This window comes from Chrysochloris asiatica, unplaced genomic scaffold (assembly GCF_000296735.1).
Source record: "Chrysochloris asiatica unplaced genomic scaffold, ChrAsi1.0 scaffold00339, whole genome shotgun sequence".
Taxonomy (NCBI): Eukaryota; Metazoa; Chordata; class Mammalia; order Afrosoricida; family Chrysochloridae; genus Chrysochloris; species Chrysochloris asiatica.
The window spans coordinates 1,779,250-1,784,761 of NW_006408857.1; positions in this window are offsets into that span (position 1 = coordinate 1,779,250).

The window sequence follows — 5,512 nt, forward strand, 5'->3', positions numbered from 1 at the left end:
TCCACAGCATACTACCACCACCACTACCTATATATAGAGTTCTAGTGTGGTGCTGTGGTTTAATGCACTGGACTGCAAAGTTGGTTTGAACCACAAGGTTGGCAGTTTAATCTTACCGGCTGCTCCTTGGAAACCCTACACAGGGTCACTGTGGGTCAGAACCGACTCGAAGGCACTTAACAACAACAGCAACAACCTATGTATAGCATTATAAATGCGCTGTAATAAACATCTTTGTGCCTAAATCATTGTCTTTTGCATTATTTCTTTATAAGTGGAAATACTGGGTCAAGAGATAAGAACATTTTTAAGGTTCTCTATATACTACAGACTAAACTATTTTACAGAAAGGCTAGACTAATGACAGTGTCTGTCTGATCATGTTGTTGTTGTTAAGTGCTGTCCAGTCAATTCTGACCCATAGCGACCCTGTATAGAGTTTCCAAGGAGCAGCTGGTGAGCTTGAACCACTGACCTTGCAGTTCAAACAACTTTGTACTCTGATGCATTAGACCACAGCACCACACATGCCAAAAAATGCTGCAAAAAATGTTCACATGCAAAAGAGATATGACAATAAAAAACCAAAGTAGACTGTTGTTGTTGTAAAGTGCTGTCAAGTCGGTTCCAACTCATAGCGACCCTATATAGAGTTTCTGAGGAGCGGCTGGTGAGCTTGAACCCCAGACCTTACCGTTCCAATTGACCTTGCCATCCAGCGCATAGTTGCCTTAGGTTGATGGCACAGGTCAGAAAAGCACTGTGCTCCATAGGGCTTTCAGTGGCTCAGTTTTCGGAAATGGAGATCACTAGGCTCTTCACCTGAGGCACCTTTGCTGGTGGTGGTGATTTGTCGTTGATTTGGTGCCAACTCACAGGGTTTCCAAGGCTGGACAACTTTACAGGGGCAGAAAGCCTCATCTTTCTCCTTGGCGCAGCTGATAGATTCCAATTGCTGACCTTGTGGTTAGTAACCCAACATATAACCCACTACGCCACCAGAGCTCCTTTAATTTCCATCCTTTTGCGTAGACAACCAAGATGGTGGATCCATAGGCCTGGGAGCACAGCATAAACAGAAGTAACTTCTGTGGAATGCATTCATAAGAATCACCTGGGGATCTTGTTAAACTGGAAATTTTGATTCAGTATATTTGGGGTGGAAATGCAAATTCTCATCATGGGGTGGAACCAAAAGGGACCGGTTGAAGCCCTGTGAGAGACACAAACTGAGTTATATAGTTGGGTAATATGGGTTGCTATAGGATAAGCATTGGAGCTAAACCTGCCTGAATCCAAGCACCTGAGCAACACAACAGAGCCGTGCGGCTGGTCCCCTCCATACAATGGTGTGGCTCCAACCATGTGATTCTGAACTCTCAGAGCATTCTGGCTGGACTTCTTTCAGCACAAATCTATTGGTTCTTTTGGCAGCCCATGGCACTTTCAATATTCTCCTCCAACACCATAACTCAAATGCATCAATTCTTCTGTGGTCTTCCTTATTCACTGTCAAGCTTTTGCATGCATATGAGGTTATTGAAAATACCATGGCTTGGGTCAGGCACACCTCAGTCCTCAAGCTGACATCTTTGCTCTTCAACACTTTAAAAAGCTCTTGTGAAGCAGATTTACCTAATGCTATATGTCATTTGATTTCTTGACTGCTGCTTCCATGAGTTTGATGGTTGGTCTGAGCAAAATGAAGTCTTTGACAACTTCAATCTTTTTTCCGTTGATTAGAATGTTGTTTATTGGTCCAGTGGTGAGGATTTTTGTTTTCTTGACATTGAGATGCAATCCATACTGAAGGCTCTGGTCTTTGATCTTCATCAGTAAGTATTTTAAGTCCTCTTCACTTTCAGCAAGCAAGGTGGTATCATCTGCATATTGCAGGCTGTTCATGAGTTTTCCTCCAATCCTGATGCCACGTTTTACTTCATACAACCCAGCTTTTCAGATTATTTGCTCAGCATACAGGTTGAATAAGCACAGTGAAAGAATAAAACCCTGGCACACACATTTCCTAATTTGAAACCATTTGATGTGCCCTTGTTCTGTTCCAACAATTGCCTCTTGGTCTATGAACAGGTTCCTCATGAGCACAATTAAGTATTCCAGAATACTCATACTTCGCAGTGTTGTCCATAGCTTGTCATGATCCTCACAATAGAAAGCCTTTGCGTGGTCAATAAAACACAGGTAAACATCTTTCTGGTATTTTCTGCTTTTAGCCACTATTGATCTGATGTCAGCAATGATATCCCTCATTCCACGGCTTCTTCTGAATCCAGCTTGAACCTCTGGAAGTTCTTTGTCAATGTATGCGTGCAGCCTTTTCTGTATTACCTTCAGTAAAACTTTACTCGCATGGGATAGCAAAGATATTGTCTGGTGATTTCCGCATTCTGTTGGGTCACCTCTCCTTGGAATGGGCACAAACACGGATCTCTTCCAATTATCTGGCCAGATAGTTGTCTTCCAAATTTCTTGGCATAGATGAGTGAGTGCCTCCAGTGTTGCCTCACTTTGTTGAAATATTTCAATTTGTATTCCATCAATTCGTGGTGCCTTGTTCTTTGCCAATTCCTTCATTGCACCTTGGACTTCTTCCTTCAGGATCATTGGCTCTTGATCATATGCTTCCTCTTGAAATAGTTGAACATTACCCATTTCCTTTTGGTACAGTGACTCTGTGTATTTCTTCTATCTTCTTTTGATGCTTTCTGCATCATTCAATAATTTGCTTAGAGAATCCTTCAATAACACAAGTTGATGCTTGAATTTTTTCTTCAGTTCCCCTAGCTTGAGAAATGCTGAGAGTGTTCTTTCCTTTTGGCTTTCTAACTCCAGGTCTTTGCATATTTCATTATAATATTTGACTTTGTCTTCTCGAGCTGACATTCTTGTTCAGCTCTTGTATTTCTTCCATTTGCTTTAGCATTTCTTCCATTTGCTTTAGCATGTCTACGTTGGAAAACAAGTTTCAGAGTCTCTTCTGACATCCATTTTGATCTTTTCCTTCTTTCTTGTCTTCTTAATGACTTTTAGCTTTCTTCCTGTATGGTGTTCTTGATGTCATCTGACAACACTTCTGGTCTTTGGTCTTTAGTGTCTAATGTATCAAATCTGTTCAGATGATCTCTAAATTCAGGTAGGATATATTCAAGGTTATATTTTGGCTCTTGTGGACCTGTTTTCATTTTCTTCAGCTTCAGTCTGAATTTTCATATGAGCAATTGATGGTCTGTTCCACAGTCTGCCCCTGACTTTGTTTTGGCTGATGATATGGAGCTTTTCCATCATATTTTTCCACAGATGTAGTCAATTTGATTTTTGTGTAGTCCATCTTTTATGCTGTTTAAAAAAGGTATTTGAAATGAACAAATCACTGGTTTTGCAGAATTCTATTATGCAATCTCCAGCATCATTTCTATCCCCAAGGTCATATTTTCCAACTACTGATCCTTCTTCTTTGTTTCCAACCTTTGCATTCCAATTACTAGTGATTATGTATCGTGATGTCATGTTTGACCAATTACAGACTGAAGAAGTTGGTAGTATTCTTTAATTTTATCATCACTGGCTTTAGTGGTTGGTGTGTAAATTTGAATAATAGTGGTATTAACTGGTCTTCTTTGTAGGCAGATGGATATTATTTTATCACAGACAGCATTGTACCTCATGACTGATCTTGCTATGTTTTTTGACGATGAATATGATGCCATCTCTCTTCAACTTGTCATTCCCAGAATAATAAACCATGTGATTGTCAGATTCAAAATGGCAATGCCAGTGCGTTTCAGCTCACTAATGCCTAGGATATCGATGTTTATACATTCCATTTCATTTGTGACAATTTCCCTAGAGTCATACTTCGTACATTTCATGTTCTGATTATTAATGGATGTTTACAGCTGTTTCTCTTAATTTTGAGTTGTTTCCCATCAGCAAATGAAGGTCCCAAGGGCTTTACTCCATTCGTGTCATCACGGTCAACTCTACTTTGAGGAGGTAGCTCTTCCCCAGTCACATTTTGAGTGTCTTCAACCTGAGGGGCTCATCATCTGACAGTGTCTCTCTGTTATTCATAAGGTTTTCAATGACAAAATATTCGGAAGAAGTTTGTTTCTCCTTCTTCCTAGTCTGTCTTCGTCTGGAAGCTCATCTGAGCTCTCCACTGTGGGTGACCCTGCTGGTATTTAACATATGTGTGGCATAGCTTCCAGAATCACAGCAACACACAAGCCACCACAGTATGACAAACTGACAGATGAGTGGTGGAGCTATTGAAGGAGTTAAAGTAAAACAAACCTTATTGTTTGTTGTTAGATGCTGTTTGCTGAGTCAGTTCTGACTTAGAACAACCCTATGTACAACACAATGAAATACCTGCCAATTCTGTGCCATACTCACAATTGTTATGTTTGAACCCATTGTTGTATTGCCACTGTGCCAATACATCTTGTTGAGGACTCCCTCTTTTTCTCTGACCCTCTACTTTACCAAGCATGATGTCCTTCTCCAAGGACTAGTTTCTCTTGATAATATGTCCAAAGTATGAGAGACAATAATATGGCTTCTAAGGAGAATTCTGGTTGTACTTCTTCCAACACAGATTTGTTTGTTCTTCTGTCAGCAAAACTAAAATACACTACTTCTATGGCATTTTAAATTTGTTGTCCAATTTTCACAGGCTATTGAAAATACCATGACTTGGGTCAGACTCACTTCAGTCCTCAAACTGATATCTTTGCTCTTGAACACTTTAAAGAGGTCATGTGCAGCAAATATGCCTAAAGCAATACATTGTTTGAGTTCTTGACTGCTGCTTCCATGAGTATTCATGGTGAATCGAAGCAAAATGAAATAGTTGACAATATCAATCTTTTCTCTATTTATCATGATGCTATTTATTGGTCTGTCTTTCATACTTCAGACATATTGTCAGGAGGGACCAATCACTGGAGAAGGATATGTTTGGTAAGTTGGAGGGCCAAAGAAAATTAGGAAGACCCCCAACGAGATGGGTTGGCACAGTGGCGGTAACAACGTGCTCAAACGTAGCAACAATTGTGAGGTTGGCCCAGGAATGGACAGTGTTTCATTTTGTTGTCGTAGGGATGCTATGAATAGATATCGAATCCATGACCCCTACAACAACAACATTGGTCCAGTGATGAGGACTTTTGTTTTCTTTATATTGAGGTGCAACCCATTCCAAAGGCTGTGGTCTTTGATCTTCATCAGTAAGTATTTTAAGTCCTCTTGCTTTCAGCAAGCAAGGTTATATCATCTGCATATTACAGATCGTTAATGAGCCTTCCTTCAATCCTGATGCCATGTTCTTCATATGATCCAGTTTCTCAAATTATTTGCTCAGGGTGCAGATTGAATAACTATAGTGAAAGAATACAATCCTGGCACACACCTTTCCTGATTCTAAACCATTCAGTGTCCCCTTGTTCGGTTCAAATGATTGCCTCTTTGTTTATATACAGATTCCTCATGA